We start from the raw sequence: 25738 nt of genomic DNA, 5'->3' as shown, positions 1-25738 counted from the left end.
GCCCTTCGAGCCTGTCCCACCAATGTGAGATTGTGGCTGATCTGCACCTCGACTCCATTTACCCACAGGAGAGAGGCAGAGACGTAGAGGGAAAGAAACTGTTTGACTTGGCGTTATACAACAAACCGGGTGATGGTGAATCAGCCTCCCGTTTCACATCTCGCCCTATTGTAACATTGATGGAAATCAACCTCGGGAGAGATGTGACGCAGGATTCTGGTTTATTGTCACTGGGTTCACACTGTGGCACCGGGTCAACATCTGGCCCAGTGAGAGGGACTGAGGAGCAGAAAGCAGAGATACGGAAAGTGAGAAGGACAAAGAGGCAGAACAGAGTGAAAGGGAGCAAGATTGGGAATAAGAGAGAGAGAGGGAGCCAGAACCAGTGAGAGGAGCGGAGAGCAGAAGACAGAGAAACTGAGATTCAAAATAGAAAGAGAGGCAGATGGACAAAGAGAGAGGGAGAGAGTGGCTGGCAGAGAGAGAGAGAGAGAAAGTTAGGGAGAGAGGCAGATATGGAGAGTTGGAGATCGAGAAAGACAGAGAGTGCTGCAGAGAAAGAGTTGGAGAGTCAGAGATATCAAGAAAGATGTAGATACAAAGAAGATTCGAGAGGGAGATGAAGGGATGCAAAGATTAACGTTGCAGGAAGAGATAAAGAACAATGGAGAGAGAGAGAAGCCTGTGGCCCAGACAACATCAAAAATGAAATGCTAAAGTTCAGTAATATGGAGATGCAGGGTGCGATACTCAAACTATTCAACATCATATTACGCTCAGGCTGTTTTCCCGATATCTGGTGCCAAGGACTAATCTCCCCCATATATAAAAGTGGAAACAAATCAGACCCAAATAACTACCGCGGCATCTGTGTCAACAGTTGTCTAGGGAAGTTATTCTGCAGTATTCTAAATAGTAGATTACTTGATTTTCTTAACAAACATAATATCCTCAGAAAAAACCAAATAGGCTTTCTTCCAAAACACCGCACCGCCGACCATATCTATACCCTTCACACCCTCATCGAAAAACATAAACACCAAACAAAAAATGGGAAAATATTCGCCTGTTTCATCGACTTCAAGAAAGCCTTTGACTCTATATGGCACGAAGGGCTCTATTATAAACTTCTTCAGTGTGGAATAGGGGGCAAAGTCTATGACCTTATTAAATCAATGTATCTGAAAAACAAATGCGGGGTCAAAATTGGAGACAAACGCACCGATTTCTTCACCCAGAGAAGAGGCGTCCGGCAGGGCTGCAATTTGAGCCCGACCCTGTTCAACATATACATAAATGAATTAGCAGACATGCTGGAGCAAAGCGAGTCACCAGGTCTCCGTCTCCTGGATGGAGAAGTGAAGTCCCTGTTCTATGCGGACGACCTGGTTCTGCTGTCTCCCACAGAACAGGGATTACAGCAACAACTAGACCTACTCGACAAATACTGCCAAAATTGGGCTCTAACAGTAAATCTAAAGAAAACCAACATCATGATTTTTCAGAAAAGACCCAGATGTCACGAAAACAAATACCAGTTTACCCTCAGTGATACCACTATAGGACACACTATGAGCTACACCTACCTTGGTCTAACTATTACAGCATCAGGGAGCTTCAGCATAGCAGTGAATGCACTAAAAGAAAAAGCCCGAAGAGCCCTATATGCAATAAAAAGAAAATTCTACAACATCCAAATCCCAATCAAAATCTGGCTCAAAATTTTTGACAGCATAATCCTGCCCATTGCACTGTACGGTAGTGAAGTATGGGGCCCGCTAAATCACCAAAGCTACACTAAATGGGAAAAACACACAATAGAAGCCCTACATGCAGAATTCTGCCGAAGCATCCTTCGCACCCAAAGAAAAACGCCAACAAATGCATGCAGAGCCAAACTAGGCAGATACCCACTGATAATAAACATCCAAAAAGGAGCACTAAACTTCCTAAATCACCTCAAATCTAGCTCCCCAGACACCCTTCATTTCAAAGCCTTTCAGACCCAAGAGCTAAACCCAGAAAAGAGTCCCCTGAGTCAGCTGCTACTGAAACTAAGTACTCAGCCGGACCCTGACCAGCCCCAGACCAACACAGCCGTCCAAACACCAATCCGAGTGAACCAAATCATTAAAAAATGCAAAGAAACCTACCTGGAACATTGGAACAAAATAACCGAAAGCCAAAGCAGATTAGAATGTTACCGGGCCCTAAAAAGAGAATATAAACTGGCAGACTACCTCACGACCATCAGAGACACAAAACAGAGACAGACCCTCACCAGGTACAGACTAAGCGACCACCAACTGGAAATTGAAAAAGGCAGATACAAGAAATCCTGGCAGCCTAGAGAGAATAGAATATGCGATCAATGTCTGGCTGGCGAGGTTGAAACAGAAATGCATTTCCTCCTAAAATGCGAAAAATTCAACACATCAAGAAACATATTATTCAACAAGCTAAGCCAAACAACCCCAGATTTCAAGGAATTGGATGATCTGTCAAAATTGAGATTAGTCCTAGGAGAAGGAGACAGACCATACCTTGGGGCTAAATATGTAACAACATGTCACAACCTGAGGACTGTTTAAAAGTAAGACTGTTTAAAATTAATATTGAACGTACCAAATGAAGTAGAAAGACTGTTTAAAATTAATATTGTTTAAAAGTAATATTGTATATACCCAACAAATGTCAAATCGATTGACACTTACAGAATGTTGGAAAACTGTACCTTTTTGCTATGTAAGCTTTGGCAATATGGTTCTCTGTAAACTTTCATGCCAATAAAGCATTTGAACTGAACTGACTGACGTAGAGATACAGATATAACGAAAGATGTGCCGATACAGAGATCTGACTCGAGAGGGAGGGAGGTGGAGCGTAGAATATACAGCTTACAGTGGGCGATCTGGAGAACTAACTCCAGTGGAAATTCAAGCCCCCCGATGTGTCTACGGGGACAGGTTTCTCTGACTGACTGTACGGCCTGGCCTGCGTGTGTCTCTGTCACTGGTCCCAGGCTGTAAGGGACAGGCAGAGAGATGGGGAAATAGGGAGAGAGGGAATTGTACAAGTTTACAGCACAGAAGGAGGCCATTCGGCCCCTCATGTCTGTGCCGGCCGATTTATAAAGCTATCCAGCCTAATCCCACTCTCCTGCTCTGGGTCCGTCGCCTTATCGGTTACGGCACTTCTCGTGCATATATGGCCCTTGGTTATTGACCTCTCTGCTGGGGAAGAGCAGTCCTTCCCATCCACTCTATCTAGGCCCCTCATCATTTTATACACCTCCATTTAATCTCCCTCAGTCTCCTCTATTCCAAAGAAAACCAACCCCGCCTATCCAGTCTTTCCTCATAGCTAATAAAGGAAAGTATCTAGTCTGCCATCTTCAGTGCCTGTTCTTCAGAGGTAGAGAGAGAGAGGGTGGTGCAGAAAGATGTACAAGTTACATTGGGGGGAGCAAGCGATGGCAATGAATCGCGGGCTGTTAAAACAGACACTGATACGCTTATCAATTACTCCATAAAAGGCGATGAATTAGGATAGTAATGAAAAGGTTTTTATTAACTAAAGAACAGAGCATGCCTCTCGTGGACAGCTGGTTCCAAGAAGGAAGTGGGTTGCCGAGCAGCCACCTTTATACCAGGTCATGTAGGTGCAGCCAGCAGAGGCATGCATTGGTACACAGTGAGTAGCAAGAGGTAACAATGTGCACTAACGATAACAGTAGTGAACAACAGTGAAAACAATAACAGTGGTTTACCACATTCACCCCTTGTTTAAAATTGAGTCCGGCGGGGTGAAGTGTACTAAAAGTTCGTGTAGGTAAGTCTATCAGGAGGCCTTGTATGCCGTCCTGATCGTCGTCGCAGCGGCGGCGGTGGTGCAGTATCCAACGTCGAATCTGGTGTCTGAGTGGACGACGAGGCATCCTGGGGCTCCGGCATGCCGTCTACAGGGGTTGGGTTGGGAGAAGTGGTGGATAATAACGGTGGTGATTCAGGGGCGCCCGAGGGTGCGAGGTCTCGTATGGAGACCGTGTCCTCCCGCCCGTCTGGGTATGCCACGTAGGCATACTGGGGGTTGGCGTGTAGGAGGTTCACCCTCTCGACCAGGGGGTCCGTTTTATGGGTCCTCACGTGCCTCCGCAGTAGGACGGGCCCAGGAGAAGTCAGCCATGTCGGTAGCGAGGTTCCCGATGTGGACTTCCTGGGGAAAATGAACATTTGCTCATGAGGGGTGGCTTTAGTGGCAGTACAAAGCAGTGACCAGATGGAGTGGAGCGCCGCAGGGAGGGCCTCCTGCCAGCGAGAGGTCGGAAGGCCCTTAGATTTTAAGGCTAAGAGGACGGCCTTCCAAACCGTCGCATTCTCTCTTTCCACCTGGCCGTTCCCCCGGGGATTGTAGCTGGTGGTCCAGCTCGTAGCAATACCTCTCCCGAGCAGGTACTGATGAAGTTCGTCGCTCATGAAAGATGAGCCCCGGTCGCTATGTATATAGCTAAGGAACCCGAACAAGGCGAAGAGGTCATTCAGACATTTGATGACCGTGGTACTGGTCATGTCTGGGCAAGGGATGGCAAAAGGGAAACGGGAGTACTCATCAACTATGTTGAGGAAGTACACGTTGCGGTCAGAGGAAGGGAGGGGCCCCTTAAAGTCGATGCTCAAGCGCTCGAAGGGGCGAGTGGCCTTGATCAGGCGAGCTCTGTCTGGCCTATAAAAATGCGGTTTGCATTCGGCACAGATTTGGCAGTTCCTGGTCATAGTCGTGACCTCCTCGATGGAGTAGGGCAGGTTGCGGGACTTAATGAAGTGGCAGAATCTGGTGACCCTGGGGTGGCAGAGGTCATTGTGGAGGGTCCGCAGTCTATCAACTTGCGCGTTGGCGCATGTACCTCGTAATAGAGCATCTGGGGGCTCATTGAGTTTCCCGGGCCGGTACAAGGTATCGTAATTGTAGGTGGAGAGTTCAATTCTCCACCTCAAGATCTTGTCGTTCTTGATTTTGCCCCTCTGCTTATTATTGAACATAAAAGCAACTGAACGCTGGTCAGTGAGAAGGGTAAATCGTTTTCCGGCCAGGTAATGCCTCCAGTGTCGCACCGCTTCCACAATAGCCTGGGCCTCCTTTTCGACAGAGGAGTGTCGAATCTCGGGGCCCTGGAGGGTCCTTGAGAAAAAGGCCACGGGTCTCCCCGCCTGGTTAAGGGTTGCAGCTAGGGCGAAGTCGGATGCATCGCTCTCCACTTGGAAAGGGATGGACTCATCCACTGCGTGCATTGTGGCCTTCGCAATATCACTCTTGATAAGAGTGAAGGCAGCACCCGCCTCTGATGTCAGGGGGAAGGAGGTGGACTTGATGAGGGGTCTGGCTTTGTCCGCATAGTTGAGCACCCACTGAGCATAGTAAGAGAAAACCCCCAGGCATCTCTTCAGTGCTTTTAGGCAGTGGGGGAGGGGGAGCTCCATAAGGGGGCGCATTCTGTCGGGGTCAGGCCCGATGACTCCATTCTCCACTACGCAGCCGAGGATGGCAAGGCGCATGGTGCGAAACATACATTTCTCTTTATTGTATGTTAGATTCAGCCGCTGGGCCGTACGGAGGAATTTCGCTAGATTAACGTCATGGTCCTGCTGGTCGTGGCCACAGATGGTGACGTTATCCAGATAAGGAAAGGTGGCCTGCAGCGCATTCTGGTCAACCATCCGGTCCATCTCCCTTTGGAAGACCGAAACCCCGTTGGTGACGCCGAAGGGGACCCTAAGGAAGTGGTAGAGGCGGCCGTTTGCCTTGAAGGTGGTATACTGGCGGCCCTCATGGTGGATAGGGAGTTGGTGGTATGCTGACTTAAGGCCAATGGTGGAGAATAGCCTGTATTGCACTATCTGGTTGACCATATCAGATATGCGGGGAAGGGGGTATGCGTCCAGCTGGGTGTACCGGTTTATGGTTTGGCTGTAGTCGATGACTAGACAGCGTTTATTGGCGGTCTTAACAACTACAACCTGGGCTCGCCAGGGGCTGGTGCTCCCTTCGATAATGCCCTCCTTCAGGAGTTGCTCCACCTCAGCGCTAATAAAAGCTCTGTCCCCGGCGCTGTACCGCCCGCTCTTGGTAGCGATGGGTTTACAGTCGCGGGTCAGGTTAGCGAACAAGGGAGGGGGGGGGACTTTGAGTGTGGAAAGGCTGCAAGTGGTGCGCGGCGGGCGATTTAAAAGCTGTTGGTTGCAGACTGTGAGCGGGGGAAGTGGTCCACCGTATGCCAATGTGACACTTTTGAGGTGGCACTGAAAATCCAACCCTAGCAGAATGGCAGCGCAAAGATGGGGCAGGACAAGAAGTTTAAAATTTTTATATTCAGTGCCCCTAACCGAAAGGGTCACCACACAGTTGCCGCCGACGTCCGTTGAATGGGACTTGGACGCCATAGAAATCTGATGGCGCGTTGGCAGGACCGTGAGGGAGTGGCTACGCACCATTTTGGGGTGAATAAAACTCTCCGTGCTCCCGCTGTCAAATAGGCAAGTAGTGGCGCGGCCGTTTACCGTAATGTCCATCATGGACCTGGACAGATGATGAGGGAGAGCTTGATCCAGTGTAACGGAGGCCAGTGTATGGCTGAGTGAGCTGATATGGTCGTCCGACGAGACGGTGGTCGAGTCCGGAGACAAATTGGCGGTTGAGTGCGGCGGGCAAAATGGCGGTGGCCATGATTCCGATCCCCACGCGGCCGGAGGTGCACAAAATGGCGGAGAAGATGGCTGCCCCCACGGTTCACATGCGGCGCTGCTGGCGCTCGCGGGTTTCCCTCTGCAGGCGTTGGCGTAATGGCCTTTCTTCCCACAGCCAGAGCAGGTAGCGGTCTTCGCCGGGCAGCGCGCTCTAGGGTGGTTTAACTGGCCACAGAAATAGCATTTTTGGGCCTGGTTACAGGACATCATTGCAGTAGTTGGTACCGGGGGCGGCGGTCCCAGTTGATTTCGGGACATCGCTGCAGTAGTTGGTAACGGGGGCGGCGGTCCCATGTCCCAAGGTCGCGATGACCATGGCGCGGCCCCGTTACGTGAGTATGCTTCGAGGTTTCGGTGGGCCGCATCTAGTGAGAGCGCGAGGGCTACGGCCGTCTTCAGTTCGAGCTCTTTGCTTTCGAGCAGTCTCTGCCGGGAGTAGTCGGACTGGAGGCCCTTAACGAAGGCATCACAGGTAAGTCCCTCGGCGTGCGTCACAGCCGTTACCGCCTTACAGTCGCAGTCCCTGCAGAGCGTCTGTAACGCCCGTAAAAATTGGTAGACAGTGAGTAGCAAGAGGTAACAATGTGCAATAACGATAACAGTAGTGAACAACAGTGAAAACAATAACAGTGGTTTACCACAGACACATTGGGGGCCAGGCAGGCAGCCTGTGCTGAGGGGGCCTCGGTCACTCTCCTCCCTGTGAAGGAAGCACTTCTCCAGGATTCCACCTCCCAAAAGACTCTCTCTCTGCATCGTCACGTTGCAGCTTCTGAAGAGAGAGAAATGAAAATTGATTAAAAGAAAGCACGCAATGAATTAAAAAACTACATGCACAGCTCTGACCCAGGAAATGGAGTTTTTTTTGCTGATTTGTCAACATTTACTGGTTTCTAAAAATTTCCCAATCCTCTGGCCTAACACTAATCTTGGCAAAATTGTCTGCCTTTTCTTTCAATGTGATCCCATCTTTAACTCCCTTAGTTAGCCACGGATGGTGCATCCTCCTCGTAGAGCCTTTCTTTCTCACTTGATGAAATATCTCCTTAAATGTCTGCCACTGCTGAGCTAGCGTCTTACCCTTTCATCTATTTTCCCAGTCCGCTTCAGCCAACTCTGTCCTCGTACCCTTGTAATTGCCTTTATTTCAGTTTAGGACACTAGTTTCAGACCCAAGTTTCTCACCCTCAAAATGAATTTGAAATTCTACCAATCACTCTTTCTTAGGGGATCCTTTACTATGAGATCATTAATTAATCCTGTCTCATTACACATTACCAGATCTAAAATAGCATCTCCCACTTCTGGCATTGAACAGTCACCTCCATCTGCGTCCCCCCCTCTCTCTCCCCATCGCTTGTTCTCTCTCCCCCTCTCTCTGTTCCTATCTAGCTCCCCATCTCTGTCGCTCTTTTTCATTCACTCATCTGCTCTCTCTCTCTGATTCTTTCCCTCTATCTCAGCTTTAATCTTGATTAAAATGTATTCTGAAATGTTTCTGTCTCAACATTTAAAATAACGACAAATCCAATTGCATTTTTTATGTTAAGGGGGAAAATTCGGTTGCAATGCAAAAAGAGAGAGAGCGAGCGAGAGAAAGCTAGAGAGATAAAACAACAACAATTATATTTGTATAGTGCCTTTAATGTAGTGAAACCTCCCAGGGAGCTGCACAGGAGTGTTATAAAACAAAATTTGACATCGAGCCACATAAGAGAAAGATGGCGAGAGAGAGACAGACAGAGAAAGCTGGCGAGAGAGAGACCGAGAAATCTGGCGAGAGAGGGAGACAGAAAGCTGGCGAGAGAGAGACAGAGAAAGCTGGCAAGAGAGAGACAGAGAAAGCTGGCGAGAGAGAGACAGAGAAAGCTGGAGAGAGAGACAGAGAAAGCTGGCGAGAGAGAGAGAGAAAGCTGGCGAGAGAGAGACAGAGAAAGCTGGAGAGAGAGAGACAGAGAAAGCTGGCGAGAGAGAGAGAGAAAGCTGGCGAGAGAGAGAGACAGAGAAAGCTGGAGAGAGAATCAGAGAAAGCTGGAGAGAGAGAGACAGAGAAAGCTGGCGAGAGAGAGAGACAGAGGAAGCTGGCGAGAGAGAGAGAGAGAGAAAGCTGGCGAGAGAGAGAGACAGAGAAAGCTGGCGAGAGAGAGAGACAGAGAAAGCTGGCGAGAGAGAGAGACAGAGAAAGTTGGCGAGAGAGAGACAGAGAAAGCTGGCGAGAGAGAGACACAGAAAGCTGGCGAGAGAGAGACAGAGAAAGCTGGCGAGAGAGAGACTGAGAAAGCTGGAGAGAGAGAGACAGAGAAAGCTGGCGAGAGAGAGAGAGAAAGCTGGCGAGAGAGAGAGAGAAAGCTGGTGAGAGAGAGAGACAGAGAGAGCTGGCGAGAGAGAGAGACAGAGAAAGCTGGCGAGAGAGAGAGAGAGAAAGCTGGCGAGAGAGAGACAGAGAAAGCTGGAGAGAGAGAGACAGAGAGAAAGCTGGCGAGAGAGAGAGAGAAAGCTGGCGAGAGAGAGAGAGAAAGCTGGTGAGAGAGAGAGACAGAGAGAGCTGGCGAGAGAGAGAGACAGAGAAAGCTGGCGAGAGAGAGAGAGACAGAGAAAGCTGGCGAGAGAGAGAGACAGAGAAAGCTGGCGAGAGAGAGACAGAGAAAGCTGGCGAGAGAGAGAGAAAGCTGGAGAGAGAGAGAGAGAGAGAGAGAGAAAGCTGGTGAGAGAGAGAGAGAGAGAGAAAGCTGGAGAGAGAGAGAGAGAAAGCTGGAGAGAGAGACAGAGAAAGCTGGAGAGAGAGACAGAGAAAGCTGGCGAGAGAGAGAGAGAAAGCTGGCGAGAGAGAGACAGAGAAAGCTGGCGAGAGAGACAGAGAAAGCTGGCGAGAGAGAGACAGAGATAGCTGGTGAGAGAGACAGAGAAAGCTGGCGAGCGAGAGAGAGAGAAAGCTGGCGAGAGAGAGAAAGCTGGCGAGAGAGGGAGAGAAAGCTGGGGAAAGGGAGAGAGAGAGAGAGAGACAGAGAAAGCTGGAGAGCGAGACAGAGAAAGCTGGAGAGAGAGAGAAAGCTGGCGAGAGACAGACAGAAAGCTGGCGAGAGAGAGACAGAGACAGAGACAGACACAACCTGAGGACTCTTTAAAATTAAGACTGTTTAAAAATAATATTGAACGTACCAAATGAAGTACAAAGACTGTTTAAAATTAATATTGTTTAAAAGTAATATTGTATGTACCCAACAAATGTCAAATCGATTGACACCTACAGAATGTTGGAAAACTGTACCTTTTTGCTATGTAAGCTTTGGCAATATGGTTCTCTGTAAACTTTCATGCCAATAAAGCATTTGAATTGGAATTGGAATTGCAATTGGAAAGCTGGAGAGAGAGACAGAGAAAGCTGGTGAGAGAGAGACAGAGAAAGCTGGCGAGAGAGAGAGAGAGAAAGCTGGCGAGAGAGAGAGAGAAAGCTGGAGAGAGAGAGAAAGCTGGAGAGAGAGAAAACGAGCACCAAACTTCCTAATCACCTCAAATCTAGCTCCCCAGACACCCTTCATTTCAAAGCCTTTCAGACCCAAGAGCTAAACCCAGAAAAGAGTCCCCTGAGTCAGCTGCTACTGAAACTAAGTACTCAGCCGGATCCTGACCAGCCCCAGACCAACACAGCCGTCCAAACACCAATCCGAGTGAACCAAATCATTAAAAAATGCAAAGAAACCTACCTGGAACATTGGAACAAAATAACCGAAAGCCAAAGCAGATTAGAATGTTACCGGGCCCTAAAAAGAGAATATAAACTGGCAGACTACCTCACGACCATCAGAGACACAAAACAGAGACAGACCCTCACCAGGTACAGACTAAGCGACCACCAACTGGAAATTGAAAAAGGCAGATACAAGAAATCCTGGCAGCCTAGAGAGAATAGAATATGCGATCAATGTCTGGCCGGCGAGGTTGAAACAGAGATGCATTTCCTCCTAAAATGCGAAAAATTCAACACATCAAGAAACATATTATTCAACAAGCTAAGCCAAACAACCCCAGATTTCAAGGAATTGGATGACCTGTCAAAATTGAGATTAGTCCTAGGAGTAGGAGACAGACCATACCTTGGGGCCAAATATGTAACAACATGTCACAACCTGAGGACTGTTTAAAATTAAGACTGTTTAAAATTTTTATTGAACGTACCAAATGAAGTACAAAGACTGTTTAAAATTAATATTGTTTAAAAGTAATATTGTATGTACCCAACAAATGTCAAATCGATTGACACCTACAGAATGTTGGAAAACTGTACCTTTTTGCTATGTAAGCTTTGGCAATATGGTTCTCTGTAAACTTTCATGCCAATAAAGCATTTGAATTGAAAAATTGAATTGAATTGAGAAAGCTGGCGAGAGAGAGAGAGAGTGTGTGAGGAGAGAGAGAGAGTGTGTGAGGAGAAACACCAGCTGGAGAGAAAAAGCTGGAGAGAGAGAGAAACAGAGGCCTGAACCGAGAGACCGGGAGGAGCAGCCCGAACCAGGACAGTAAAAAAATAAGAGGCCTGGGGAAGGTGAACCCGAGAACGCGAGGCCCAGAGACCGCGGGATCGGAGACCGGGAGGAGCGGCCCGAACCGGGAAAATGAGTAAGAGGCCTGGGGAGGGCGAACCCGAGACCGCGAGGTCGGAGAACGGGAGGAGCGGCCCGAACCGGGAAAATGAGTAAGAGGCCTGGGGAGGGTGAACCCGAGACCGCGAGGTCGGAGAACGGGAGGAGCGACCCGAACCGGGAAAACGAGTAAGAGGCCTGGGGAGGGTGAACCCGAGACCGCGAGGTCGGAGAACGGGAGGAGCGACCCGAACCGGGAAAACGAGTAAGAGGCCTGGGGAGGGTGAACCCGAGACCGCGAGTTCGGAGAACGGGAGGAGCGACCCGAACCGGGAAAACGAGTAAGAGGCCTGGGGAGGGTGAACCCGAGACCGCGAGGTCGGAGAACGGGAGGAGCGGCCCGAACCGGGAAAACGAGTAAGAGGCCTGGGGAGGGTGAACCCGAGACCGCGAGGCCCAGAGACCGTGGGAACGGAGACCGGGAGACCAGGGCAGAAAACAGCCTGGTGAGTCAATAAACCCAGGGGCCTGAGACCGACACGACGACGCGAGGAGATCCGCCCAGACCGCGGAGAGCGAATGAGTCCGGGGCACGGAGAGTGGACGAGTTTGGAACACGGAGAGAGAGAGAGAGTCCGAGACCCGGAGAACGAGTGAGAGAGTCGGAAGAGAAAAAAAAAAAAAACGGAGAAATAAGTTTTACCTAATTCTACCTAAGTTTCATTTTAGTTAAAGTTAGTTCGGAAAAAGTTTAATTTTATTTAAATTTAGTTCGAAAAAAACCTGAAAAAAGAACAACAAACCCGCGAGGAAAAGGAATAGAAACCCGAGAGAAACGATAAACTACCCGAACCAAGAGCCTGTGAGAGAAAGAGAAAGATAAACCTTTAAGAGCAGCTATATCAAAGATGAACCCCTGAAAAACTCCCAATTTTGGACCTAAAAGTGGGCTAAGGTGGAACACGAAACAAAAAAGAGAAAAAAAAAAGCTATCTATCTGAGACAAAAAACAAACGACTACAATGAGCAGGGAAATGATATATCCTGAGCAATGCACAAAAAATAAAGCAAAGGAAAAATACAAGTACACAACACTAAAAAATAACCCAGAGATCCTCTACGTTGACTATACCACACACAAAGGGACTAAGCTGAAGAACAACCTCATATTCTACACCGAATACGTCACCTCCTGGAAGGAGACTTTACAAAAACACTACGCATACGTCTCCAGTGAAGGTATTGGCAGTGGAGGCAGACTAAAAATATGTAAAGATGGAAACCTAAATAAAGATGACCCCCTGCTAACCATAAGCTGCTACAACAAAAATAGAAAGATCATGATACAGGGGAATGTGGAAAATCTGGACTCCTTCGAAAAGGAATTCCCCCAGTTGAAAACTAAGGCCGACACAAAGAGGACCAATGGACAGGAAGCAAAAGAGAGTCGAACAGAGGATGATGAGAGCCAAGTGGAGGAAGAAGAAGAGAGACCAGCAGAGGAAAACACCTCCCTGTCCATCTCCACCGCCCCCACACCTCTCAACGAAAACAAAATGATGAAAGAGAATCTGGCCAAACTAGAACTTGATTTCAACGAATACAGAGAAACACTGGCCAAGAATCTGAAGGAGGAATTCAAACAGCTAAAAACGGAACACGAGTCCACCACCCACAAGATGAGAAAGACATAGAGGAGCAAAGAAATGAGATCAAAGAACTCCGTACTCAACTGAACAAAACGAAGGAGACCGTAGAAAGGCTCAGCAGGCAACACAAACCTCTTAAGGTCCAAAAACCTGAGGACACAAAAACAACACACACAAGGACACAGAACCCGCTGGATGCCACCCCACACGAAGACACACCGAAAGCCACAAACCCCGCTCCAACCAGCCCTCAGTCGAATCATGCCCAGACTACTGCTACCCAGTCCTCACACACAGGAACACAAAAACCGACAGATACCCCCACAAACGAGGACACACCGAAAGCCCCAAACCCCGCTCCTGCCACACAACATATCCCAGAAACCCAGCCAACAACCAGCCACCAGGCGAGTCCTACCCAGACTACTGTTACCCAGTCTGAAAAACCAGCCCCTCAGGCGGTCCTGCTGACCGACTCCAACGGAAAGTTCCTGGACCCCCAGAGGCTGTTCCCAGACAATTAAGTCCTGAAAAAATGGTGCAGCAACACAGACCAAGCAATGAAGATCCTGAACAAAGAATCCCTTGGAAGCCCCAAATGGATTGTGATCCACACAGGCACGAACGACCTACGCACCCTACAGGAAGGCACTGCTAGGGCGGTGAGCAGGATGGCGGAAAAGGCCAGCAGGGAATTCCCCGAGGCGCGGATCGTGATCTCCACACTACTGCCCAGAAAGGACACCCCAGCCAAGATAATCCACAACACCAACAGGGAGATCGACACGAGATGTTCTGTCCTCCCCAACGTCTCCCTGGCCCATCATCCAAACATCAACACAAGGGACCTCTATGACGAAATACATCTACTCAAACAGCGGATGTGGGTCTTCACAAGAAACCTCATAAACACTGCCAAAAGACGCAGCCCTCCCACCCCCTCTACCATTGGGAGCCCAAACAGGACCACCAATGTCCCCCACCCCCCATTACAAAACCAACAACAGAACCGTGCTTTTATACCTGACCCAAGACCCCCCTCTAGACCAAAAACTGTAGACCAAGAACTGAGAAAGATCATGACGATGCTGAACAGCCTGATAGAAAGCCGGAGAAATTATTAATATTGTTATTTATCATTATCATTATTGTTATCTTATCAGTATTATTACTATTATTAGACAGATATATGTGCATGCCTCATGAAATTTATACTAAATCATCATTTAGCATTATAGAAAATAGTGTTTCCACACTCATCCCACAAAATAGGTCCATTTTATTTCGTTTTATTGAACTATATAAATGCGTTCTTTCCACATAAGCTGCTGGAATATCCATGGCCTCCGCTCCTCAACTTTTGGGATGAAGAGTACAGACCCTGAATTCCTAAAAGCTATAAAAGACATTGATATAATTGTGTTAACAGAAACATGGTGCCAAAAGGGCGTGCCGACCCACTGTCCCCCAATGTACCATGAAATCATTGTGCCCTCAGTAAAGAACACTAAAACACGCAAGGGCAGAACCTCCGGGGGAATATTGGTGTGGTATAAGGGAAAACTGGACAAACACATCTCACCGGTAAAACAGGGAAAATGACACGTATGGCTAAAACTAGATAAACATATAGGAATAGCAAAAAAAGATGTTTACTTATGTGCGATCTACACACCTCCAATAGAATCGCCATATTTCGAAGAGGAGTTATTTGATACTCTCCACATGGAAATCAGCCATTTCCAGGCCCAAGGAAAGGTGATAATATGTGGGGACCTAAATGCAACGACTGGTTGTGAACCTGACTTCATAGACCCACAGGGAAACAACCATGTGTTTGGCCAGACGCCTTTAGATGTCACACCAGCCATCGCAAATCGGAACAACCTTGATCGTGAAATAAATAAAAGCGGTAGGGAGGTAGTGCAACTCTGCCGAGCCTTAGGCCTGTACATAGTTAACGGTAGGTTCAGAGGGGACTCCCTAGGGAGACTCACATACTCCTCAAATCTTGGGTCTAGTGTGGTGGACTATACAATCACTGACCTGGACCCCTGCGATATCAACTCATTCACTGTCAGGCAGCAATCCCCCCTCTCAGACCATAATCAAATAAATATGTACCTTAAACTTTCTGCCCAAACTACAGACACGAAAAATGAACCCAGTAAGCTCCATAAAATAAACCAGACATACAGATGGGCCCCAGGCAGTGGAGAAAAATTCATCACAGCACTAAAGTCACCTGATCTCACAAGTAAAATATCAAAATTTAAAGAATACCCATACGAGATCACCAGAGATGGTGTAAACATGGCCATAGAGGATATAAATATGATCTTCCATGAGGCAGCTGTAAAAGCCGACCTTGTGAAACAGAAGAGGAAGCGTCACAAAAGACAATATAAAAATAATAAATGGTTTGACCACGAATGCAAAAATGCCAGAAAAGACCTGAGAAAAATATCAAACCAAAAGCATCGCCAACCAAACAATCCGGACCTACGTACTAGATACAATGAAACCCTCAAAAGATATAAACACACCATTAGGAACAAAACACAAAACTATACCCACAAAATACTCGAAGAAATTGAAAACTCCACCAATCCAAAACAATTCTGGGAAATGTGGAATAACCTGAGTACAACACAATTGCAAGCATTACCAATCCAAGATGGCGACATCTGGAGAACACATTTTGAAAACCTCTACAAAGACATCCCAAGAAACGAAACAAACCCAAGTCAACATCAGGTCACAGAAAAACTCCACACATTAGAAGCAACAATTAAAGACAACCAAAACCCTCTAGACTCCCCAATCACATGGAAAGATCTGGCCACAAAAACAAAATCTCTCCACCTAAAGAAAGCCTGTGGCCCAGACAACATCAAAAATGAAATGCTCAAGTTCAGCAATATGGAGATGCAGGGTGCGGTACTCAAATTATTCAACATCATATTACATTCAGGCTGTTTTCCCGATATCTGGTGCCAAGGACTAATCTCCCCCATATATAAAAGTGGAAACAAATCAGACCCAAATAACTACCGCGGCATCTGTGTCAACAGTTGTCTAGGGAAGTTATTCTGCAGTATTCTAAATAGTAGATTACTTGATTTTCTTAACAAACATAATATCCTCAGAAAAAACCAAATAGGCTTTCTTCCAAAACACCGCACCGCCGACCATATCTATACCCTTCACACCCTCATTGAAAAACATATACACCAAACAAAAAATGGGAAAATATTCGCCTGTTTCATCGACTTCAAGAAAGCCTTTGACTCTATATGGCACGAAGGGCTCTATTAAAAACTTCTTCAGTGTGGAATAGGGGGCAAAGTCTATGACCTTATTAAATCAATGTACCTGAAAAACAAATGCGGGGTCAAAATTGGAGACAAATGCACCGATTTCTTCACCCAGAGAAGAGGCGCCCGGCAGGGCTGCAATTTGAGCCCGACCCTGTTCAACATATACATAAATGAATTAGCAGACATGCTGGAGCAAAGCGAGTCAGCAGGTCTCCGTGTCCTGGATGGAGAAGTGAAATCCCTGTTCTATGCGGACGACCTGGTTCTGCTGTCTCCCACAGAACAGGGATTACAGCAACAACTAGACCTACTCGACAAATACTGCCAAAATTGGGCTCTAACAGTAAATCTAAAGAAAACCAACATCATGATTTTTCAAAAAAGGCCCAGATGTAAGGAAAACAAATACCAGTTTACCCTCAGTGATACCACTATAGGACACACTATGAGCTACACCTACCTTGGTCTAACTATTACAGCATCAGGGAGCTTCAGCATAGCAGTGAATGCACTAAAAGAAAAAGCCCGAAGAGCCCTATATGCAATAAAAAGAAAATTCTACAACATCCAAATCCCAATCAAAATCTGGCTCAAAATATTTGACAGCATAATCCTGCCCATTGCACTGTACGGTAGTGAAGTATGGGGCCCGCTAAATCACCAAAGCTACACTAAATGGGAAAAACACACAATAGAAGCCCTACATGCAGAATTCTGCCGATGCATCCTTCGCACCCAAAGAAAAACGCCAACAAATGCATGCAGAGCCGAACTAGGCAGATACCCACTGATAATAAACATCCAAAAACGAGCACCAAACTTCCTAAATCACCTCAAATCTAGCTCCCCAGACACCCTTCATTTCAAAGCCTTTCAGACCCAAGAGCTAAACCCAGAAAAGAGTCCCCTGAGTCAGCTGCTACTGAAACTAAGTACTCAGCCGGACCCTGACCAGCCCCAGACCAACACAGCCGTCCAAACACCAATCCGAGTGAACCAAATCATTAAAAAATGCAAAGAAACCTACCTGGAACATTGGAACAAAATAACCGAAAGCCAAAGCAGATTAGAATGTTGCCGGGCCCTAAAAAGAGAATATAAACTGGCAGACTACCTCACGACCATCAGAGACACAAAACAGAGACAGACCCTCACCAGGTACAGACTAAGCGACCACCAACTGGAAATTGAAAAAGGCAGATACAAGAAATCCTGGCAGCCAAGATAGAATAGAATATGCGATCAATGTCTGGCCGGTGAGGTTGAAACAGAAATGCATTTCCTCCTAAAATGCGAAAAATTCAACACATCAAGAAACATATTATTCAACAAGCTAAGCCAAACAACCCCAGATTTCAAGGAATTGGATGATCTGTCAAAATTGAGATTAGTCTTGGGGGAAGGAGACAGACCATACCTTGGGGCCAAATATGTAACAACTTGTCACAACCTGAGGAATGTTTAAAATTAAGACTGTTTAAAATTAATATTGAACGTACCAAATGAAGTACAAAGACTGTTTAAAATTAATATTGTTTAAAAGTAATATTGTATGTACCCAACAAATGTCAAATCGATTGACACCTACAGAATGTTGGAAAAGTGTACCTTTTTGCTATGTAAGCTTTGGCAATATGGTTCTCTGTAAACTTTCATGCCAATAAAGCATTTGATTTGGAATTGGAATTGGAAAGCTGGCGAGCGAGAGACAGCGAAATCTGGCGAGAGAGACAGAGAAAGCTGGCGAGAGAGAGACAGAGAAAGCTGGCGAGAGAGAGACAGAGAAAGCTGGCGAGAGAGAGACAGAGAAAGCTGGCGAGAGAGAGACAGAGAAAGCTGGCGAGAGAGAGACAGAGAAAGCTGGCGAGAGAGAGACAGAGAAAGCTGGCGAGAGAGAGACAGAGAAAGCTGGCGAGAGAGAGACAGAGAAAGCTGGCGAGGGAGAGACAGAGAAAGCTGGCGAGAGAGAGACAGAGAAAGCTGGCGAGAGAGAGACAGAGAAAGCTGGCGAGAGAGAGACAGAGAATGCTGGCGAGAGAGAGACAGAGAAAGCTGGCGAGAGAGAGACAGAGAAAGCTGTCGAGAGAGAGACAGAGAAAGCTGGCGAGAGAGACAGAGAAAGCTGGCGAGAGAGACAGAGAAAACTGGTGGTGAGAGTCAGAGAAAGCCGGCGAGAGAGAGACAGAGAAAGCCGGCGAGAGAGAGACAGAGAAAGCCGGCGAGACAGAGACAGAGAAAGCCGGCGAGAGAGAGACAGAGAAAGCTGGCAAGAGAGACAAAGAAAGCTGGCGAGAGAGTGACAGAGAAAGCTGGCGAGAGAGAGACAGAGAAAGCTGGCGAGAGAGACAGAGAAAGCTGGCGAGAGAGAGACAGAAAGCTGGCGAGAGAGAGACAGAGAAAGCTGGCGAGAGAGAGACAGAGAAAGCTGGCGAGAGAGAGACAGAGAAAGCTGGCGAGAGACAGAGAATGCTGGCGAGAGAGAGAAAGAGAAAGCTGGCGAGAGAGAGACAGAGAAAGCTGGGGAGAGAGAGACAGAGAAAGCTGGCAAGAGAGACAGAGAAAGCCGGCGAGACAGAGGCAGAGAAAGCCGGCGAGAGAGAGACAGAGAAAGCTGGCAAGAGAGACAGAGAAAGCCGGCGAGACAGAGGCAGAGAAAGCCGGCGAGAGAGAGACAGAGAAAGCTGGCAAGAGAGACAGAGAAAACCGGCGAGAGAGAGACAGAGAAAGCTGGCAAGAGAGACAGAGAAAGCTGGCGAGAGAGTGACAGAGAAAGCTGGCGAGAGAGAGACAGAGAAAGCTGGCGAGAGAGACAGAGAAAGCTGGCGAGAGAGAGAGACAGAGAAAGCTGGCGAGAGAGAGGCAGAGAAAGCTGGCGAGAGAGAAAGGCAGAGAAAGCTGGCGAAAGAGAGACAGAAAGCTGGCGAGAGAGAGACAGAGAAAGCTGGCGAGAAAGCTGGCGAGAGAGAGACAGAAAGCTGGCGAGAGAGAGAAAGAGAAAGCTGGCGAGAGAGAGACAGAGAAAGCTGGCGAGAGAGAGACAGAGAAAGCTGGCGAGAGACAGAGAATGCTGGCGAGAGAGAGAAAGAGAAAGCTGGCGAGAGAGAGACAGAAAAAGCTGGGGAGAGAGAGACAGAGAAAGCTGGCGAGAGAGAGACAGATAAAGCCGGCGAGACAGAGACAGAGAAAGCCGGCGAGAGAGAGACAGAGAAAGCTGGCAAGAGAGACAGAGAAAGCTGGCGAGAGAGTGACAGAGAAAGCTGGCGAGAGAGAGACAGAGAAAGCTGGCGAGAGAGACAGAGAAAGCTGGCGAGAGAGAGACAGAAAGCTGGCGAGAGAGAGACAGAGAAAGCTGGCGAGAGAGAGACAGAGAAAGCTGGCGAGAGAGAGACAGAGAAAGCTGGCGAGAGACAGAGAATGCTGGCGAGAGAGAGAAAGAGAAAGCTGGCGAGAGAGAGACAGAGAAAGCTGGCGAGAGAGAGACAGAGAAAGCTGGCGAGAGAGAGACAGAGAAAGCTGGCGAGAGAGAGACAGAGAAAGCTGGCGAGAGAGAGAAAGAGAAAGCTGGCGAGAGAGAAACAGAGAAAGCTGGAGAGAGACAGAGAAAGCTGGCGAGAGAGAGACAAAGAAAGCTGGCGAGAGAGAGACAGAGAAAGCTGGCGAGAGAGAGACAAAGAAAGCTGGAGAGAAAGAGACAGAGAATGCTGCTGAGAGAGACAGAGAAAGCTGCTGAGAGAGACAGAGAAAGCTGGCGAGAGAGAGACAGAGAAAGCTGGCGAGAGAGAGACAGAGAAAGCTGGCGAGAGACAGAGAAAGCTGGCGAGAGAGAGACAGAGAAAGCTGGCGAGAGAGAGACAGAGAAAGCTGGCGAGAGAGAGACAGAGAAAGCTGGCGAGAGAGAGAGACAGAGAAAGCTGGCAAGAGAGACAGAGAAAGCTGGCGAGAGAGAGACAGAGAAAGCTGGCGAGAGAGACAGAGAAAGCTGGCGAGAGAGAGAGACAGAGAAAGCTGGCAAGAGAGACAGAGAAAGCTGGTGAGAGAGAAACAGAGAAAGCTGGAGAGAGAGAGACAGAGAAAGATGGCGAGAGAGAGACAGAGAAAGCTGGCGAGAGAGAGACAGAGAAAGCTGGAGAGAGAGAAAGCTGGCGAGAGAGAGACAGAGAAAGCTGGCGAGAGAGCGAGACAGAGAAAGCTGGCGAGAGAGAGGCAGAGAAAGCTGGCGAGAGAGAGACAAAGAAAGCTGGCGAGAGAGAGACAGAGAAAGCTGGTGAGAGAGAGACAAAGAAAGCTGGAGAGAAAGAGACAGAGAATGCTGCTGAGAGAGAGAGAGAAAGCTGCTGAGAGAGACAGAGAAAGCTGGCGAGAGAGAGACAGAGAAAGCAGTGAAATCCCTGTTCTATGCGGACGACCTGGTTCTGCTGTCTCCCACAGAACAGGGATTACAGCAACAACTAGACCTACTCGACAAATACTGCCAAAATTGGGCTCTAACAGTAAATCTAAAGAAAACCAACATCATGATTTTTCAAAAAAGGCCCAGATGTCAGGAAAACAAATACCAGTTTACCCTCAGTGATATCACTATAGGACACACTATGAGCTACACCTACCTTGGTCTAACTATTACAGCATCAGGGAGCTTCAGCATAGCAGTGAATGCAGTAAAAGAAAAAGCCCGAAGAGCCCTATATGCAATAAAAAGAAAATTCTACAACATCCAAATCCCAATCAAAATCTGGCTCAAAATATTTGACAGCATAATCCTGCCCATTGCACTGTACGGTAGTGAAGTATGGGGCCCGCTAAATCACCAAAGCTACACTAAATGGGAAAAACATACAATAGAAGCCCTACATGCAGAATTCTGCCGAAGCATCCTTCGCACCCAAAGGAAAACGCCAACAAATGCATGCAGAGCCGAACTAGGCAGATACCCACTGATAATAAACATCCAAAAACGAGCACTAAACTTCCTAAATCACCTCAAATCTAGCTCCCCAGACACCCTTCATTTCAAAGCCTTTCAGACCCAAGAGCTAAACCCAGAAAAGAGTCCCCTGAGTCAGCTGCTACGGAAACTAAGTACTCAGCCGGACCCTGACCAGCCCCAGACCAACACAGCCGCCCAAACACCAATCCGAGTGAACCAAATCATTAAAAAATGCAAAGATACCTACCTGGAACATTGGAACAAAATAACCGAAAGCCAAAGCAGATTAGAATGTTACCGGGCCCTAAAAAGAGAATATAAACTGGCAGACTACCTCACGACCATCAGAGACACAAAACAGAGACAGACCCTCACCAGGTACAGACTAAGCGACCACCAACTGGAAATTGAAAAAGGCAGATACAAGAAATCCTGGCAGCCTAGAGAGAATAGAATATGCGATCAATGTCTGGCTGGCGAGGTTGAAACAGAAATGCATTTCCTCCTAAAATGCGAAAAATTCAACACATCAAGAAACATATTATTCAACAAGCTAAGCCAAACAACCCCAGATTTCAAGGAATTGGATGATCTGTCAAAATTGAGATTAGTCCTAGGAGAAGGAGACAGACCATACCTTGGGGCCAAATATGTAACAACATGTCACAACCTGAGGACTGTTTAAAATTAAGACTGTTTAAAATTAATATTGAACGTACCAAATGAAGTACAAAGACTGTTTAAAATTAATATTGTTTAAAAGTAATATTGTATGTACCCAACAAATGTCAAATCGATTGACACCTACAGAATGTTGGAAAACTGTACCTTTTTGCTATGTAAGCTTTGGCAATATGGTTCTCTGTAAACTTTCATGCCAATAAAGCATTTTAATTGGAATTGGAATTGGAATTGGAATTGGAAAGCTGGCGAGAGAGAGACAGAGAAAGCTGGCGAGAGACAGAGAAAGCTGGCGAGAGAGAGACAGAGAAAGCTGGCGAGAGAGAGACAGAGAAAGCTGGCGAGAGAGACACAGAGAAAGCTGGCGAGAGAGAGACAGAGAAAGCTGGCGAGAGAGAGACAGAGAAAGCTGGCGAGAGAGAGACAGATAAAGCTGGCGAGAGAGAGACAGAGAAAGCTGGCGAGAGAGAGACAGAGAAAGCTGGCGAGAGAGAGACTGAGAAAGCTGGCGAGAGAGAGAAAGAGAATGCTGGCGAGAGAGAGACAGAGAAAGCTGGCGAGAGAGAGACAGAGAAAGCTGTCGAGAGAGAGACAGAGAAAGCTGGCGAGGGAGAGAGAGAGAAAGCTGGAGAGAGAGACAGAGAAAGCTGGATAGAGAGACAGGGAAAGCCGGCGAGAGAGAGACAGAGAAAGCCGGCGAGGGAGAGACAGAGAAATCCGGCGAGACAGAGACAGAGAAAGCCGGCGAGAGAGAGACAGAGAAAGCTGGCAAGAGAGACAGAGAAAGCTGGCGAGAGAGTGACAGAGAAAGCTGGCGAGAGAGAGACAGAGAAATCTGGCGAGAGAGACAGAGAAAGCTGGCGAGAGAGAGAGACAGAGAAAGCTGGCGAGAGAGAGGCAGAGAAAGCTGGCGAGAGAGAAAGGCAGAGAAAGCTGGCGAAAGAGAGACAGAAAGCTGGCGAGAGAGAGACAGAGAAAGCTGGCGAGAAAGCTGGCGAGAGAGAGACAGAAAGCTGGCGAGAGAGAGAAAGAGAAAGCTGGCGAGAGAGAGACAGAGAAAGCTGGCGAGAGAGAGACAGAGAAAGCTGGCGAGAGACAGAGAATGCTGGCGAGAGAGAGAAAGAGAAAGCTGGCGAGAGAGAGACAGAAAAAGCTGGGGAGAGAGAGACAGAGAAAGCTGGCGAGAGAGAGACAGATAAAGCCGGCGAGACAGAGACAGAGAAAGCCGGCGAGAGAGAGACAGAGAAAGCTGGCAAGAGAGACAGAGAAAGCTGGCGAGAGAGTGACAGAGAAAGCTGGCGAGAGAGAGACAGAGAAAGCTGGCGAGAGAGACAGAGAAAGCTGGCGAGAGAGAGACAGAAAGCTGGCGAGAGAGAGACAGAGAAAGCTGGCGAGAGAGAGACAGAGAAAGCTGGCGAGAGAGAGACAGAGAAAGCTGGCGAGAGACAGAGAATGCTGGCGAGAGAGAGAAAGCAGTGAATGCACTAAAAGAAAAAGCCCGAAGAGCCCTATATGCAATAAAAAGAAAATTCTACAACATCCAAATCCCAATCAAAATCTGGCTCAAAATATTTGACAGCATAATCCTGCCCATTGCACTGTACGGTAGTGAAGTATGGGGCCCGCTAAATCACCAAAGCTACACTAAATGGGAAAAACATACAATAGAAGCCCTACATGCAGAATTCTGCTGAAGCATCCTTCGCACCCAAAGGAAAACGCCAACAAATGCATGCAGAGCCGAACTAGGCAGATACCCACTGATAATAAACATCCAAAAACGAGCACTAAACTTCCTAAATCACCTCAAATCTAGCTCCCCAGACACCCTTCATTTCAAAGCCTTTCAGACCCAAGAGCTAAACCCAGAAAAGAGTCCCCTGAGTCAGCTGCTACGGAAACTAAGTACTCAGCCGGACCCTGACCAGCCCCAGACCAACACAGCCGCCCAAACACCAATCCGAGTGAACCAAATCATTAAAAAATGCAAAGAAACCTACCTGGAACATTGGAACAAAATAACCGAAAGCCAAAGCAGATTAGAATGTTACCGGGCCCTAAAAAGAGAATATAAACTGGCAGACTACCTCACGACCATCAGAGACACAAAACAGAGACAGACCCTCACCAGGTACAGACTAAGCGACCACCAACTGGAAATTGAAAAAGGCAGATACAAGAAATCCTGGCAGCCTAGAGAGAATAGAATATGCGATCAATGTCTGGCTGGCGAGGTTGAAACAGAAATGCATTTCCTCCTAAAATGCGAAAAATTCAACACATCAAGAAACATATTATTCAACAAGCTAAGCCAAACAACCCCAGATTTCAAGGAATTGGATGATCTGTCAAAATTGAGATTAGTCCTAGGAGAAGGAGACAGACCATACCTTGGGGCCAAATATGTAACAACATGTCACAACCTGAGGACTGTTTAAAATTAAGACTGTTTAAAATTAATATTGAACGTACCAAATGAAGTACAAAGACTGTTTAAAATTAATATTGTTTAAAAGTAATATTGTATGTACCCAACAAATGTCAAATCGATTGACACCTACAGAATGTTGGAAAACTGTACCTTTTTGCTATGTAAGCTTTGGCAATGTGGTTCTCTGTAAACTTTCATGCCAATAAAGCATTTTAATTGGAATTGGAATTGGAATTGGAAAGAGAAAGCTGGCAAGAGAGAGACAGAGAAAGCTGGCGAGAGAGAGACAGAGAAAGCTGGCGAGAGAGAGACAGAGAAAGCTGGCGAGAGAGAGACAGAGAAAGCTGGCGAGAGAGAGAAAGAGAAAGCTGGCGAGAGAGAAACAGAGAAAGCTGGAGAGAGACAGAGAAAGCTGGCGAGAGAGAGACAAAGAAAGCTGGCGAGAGAGAGACAGAGAAAGCTGGCGAGAGAGAGACAAAGAAAGCTGGAGAGAAAGAGACAGAGAATGCTGCTGAGAGAGACAGAGAAAGCTGCAGAGAGAGACAGAGAAAGCTGGCGAGAGAGAGACAGAGAAAGCTGGCGAGAGAGAGACAGAGAAAGCTGGCGAGAGACAGAGAAAGCTGGCGAGAGAGAGACAGAGAAAGCTGGCGAGAGAGAGACAGAGAAAGCTGGCGAGAGAGAGACAGAGAAAGCTGGCGAGAGAGAGAGACAGAGAAAGCTGGCGAGAGAGAGACAGAGAAAGCTGGCGAGAGAGAGACAGAGAAAGCTGGCGAGAGAGAGACAGAGAAAGCTGGCGAGAGAGAGACAGAGAAAGCTGGCGAGAGAGAGACAGAGAAAGCTGGTGAGAGAGAGACAGAGAATGCTGGCGAGAGAGAGACAGAGAAAGCTGGCGAGAGAGAGACAGAGAAAGCTGTCGAGAGAGAGACAGAGAAAGCTGGCGAGGGAGAGACAGAGAAAGCTGGAGAGAGAGACAGATAAAGCTGGAGAGAGAGACAGAGAAAGCTGGTGAGAGAGACAGAGAAAGCCGGTGAGAGAGAGACAGAGAAAGCCGGCGAGGGAGAGACAGAGAAAGCCGGCGAGACAGAGACAGAGAAAACCGGCGAGAGAGAGACAGAGAAAGCTGGCAAGAGAGACAGAGAAAGCTGGCGAGAGAGTGACAGAGAAAGCTGGCGAGAGAGAGACAGAGAAAGCTGGCGAGAGAGACAGAGAAAGCTGGCGAGAGAGAGAGACAGAGAAAGCTGGCGAGAGAGAGGCAGAGAAAGCTGGCGAGAGAGAAAGGCAGAGAAAGCTGGCGAAAGAGAGACAGAAAGCTGGCGAGAGAGAGACAGAGAAAGCTGGCGAGAGAGAGACAGAGAAAGCTGGCGAGAGAGAGACAGAGAAAGCTGGCGAGAGACAGAGAATGCTGGCGAG

Source organism: Somniosus microcephalus, unplaced genomic scaffold (assembly GCF_052327205.1).
Source record: "Somniosus microcephalus isolate GS21.2 unplaced genomic scaffold, FLI_Smic_1.0 scaffold657, whole genome shotgun sequence".
Taxonomy (NCBI): domain Eukaryota; kingdom Metazoa; phylum Chordata; class Chondrichthyes; order Squaliformes; family Somniosidae; genus Somniosus; species Somniosus microcephalus.
This window is presented reverse-complemented; position numbering follows the sequence as displayed.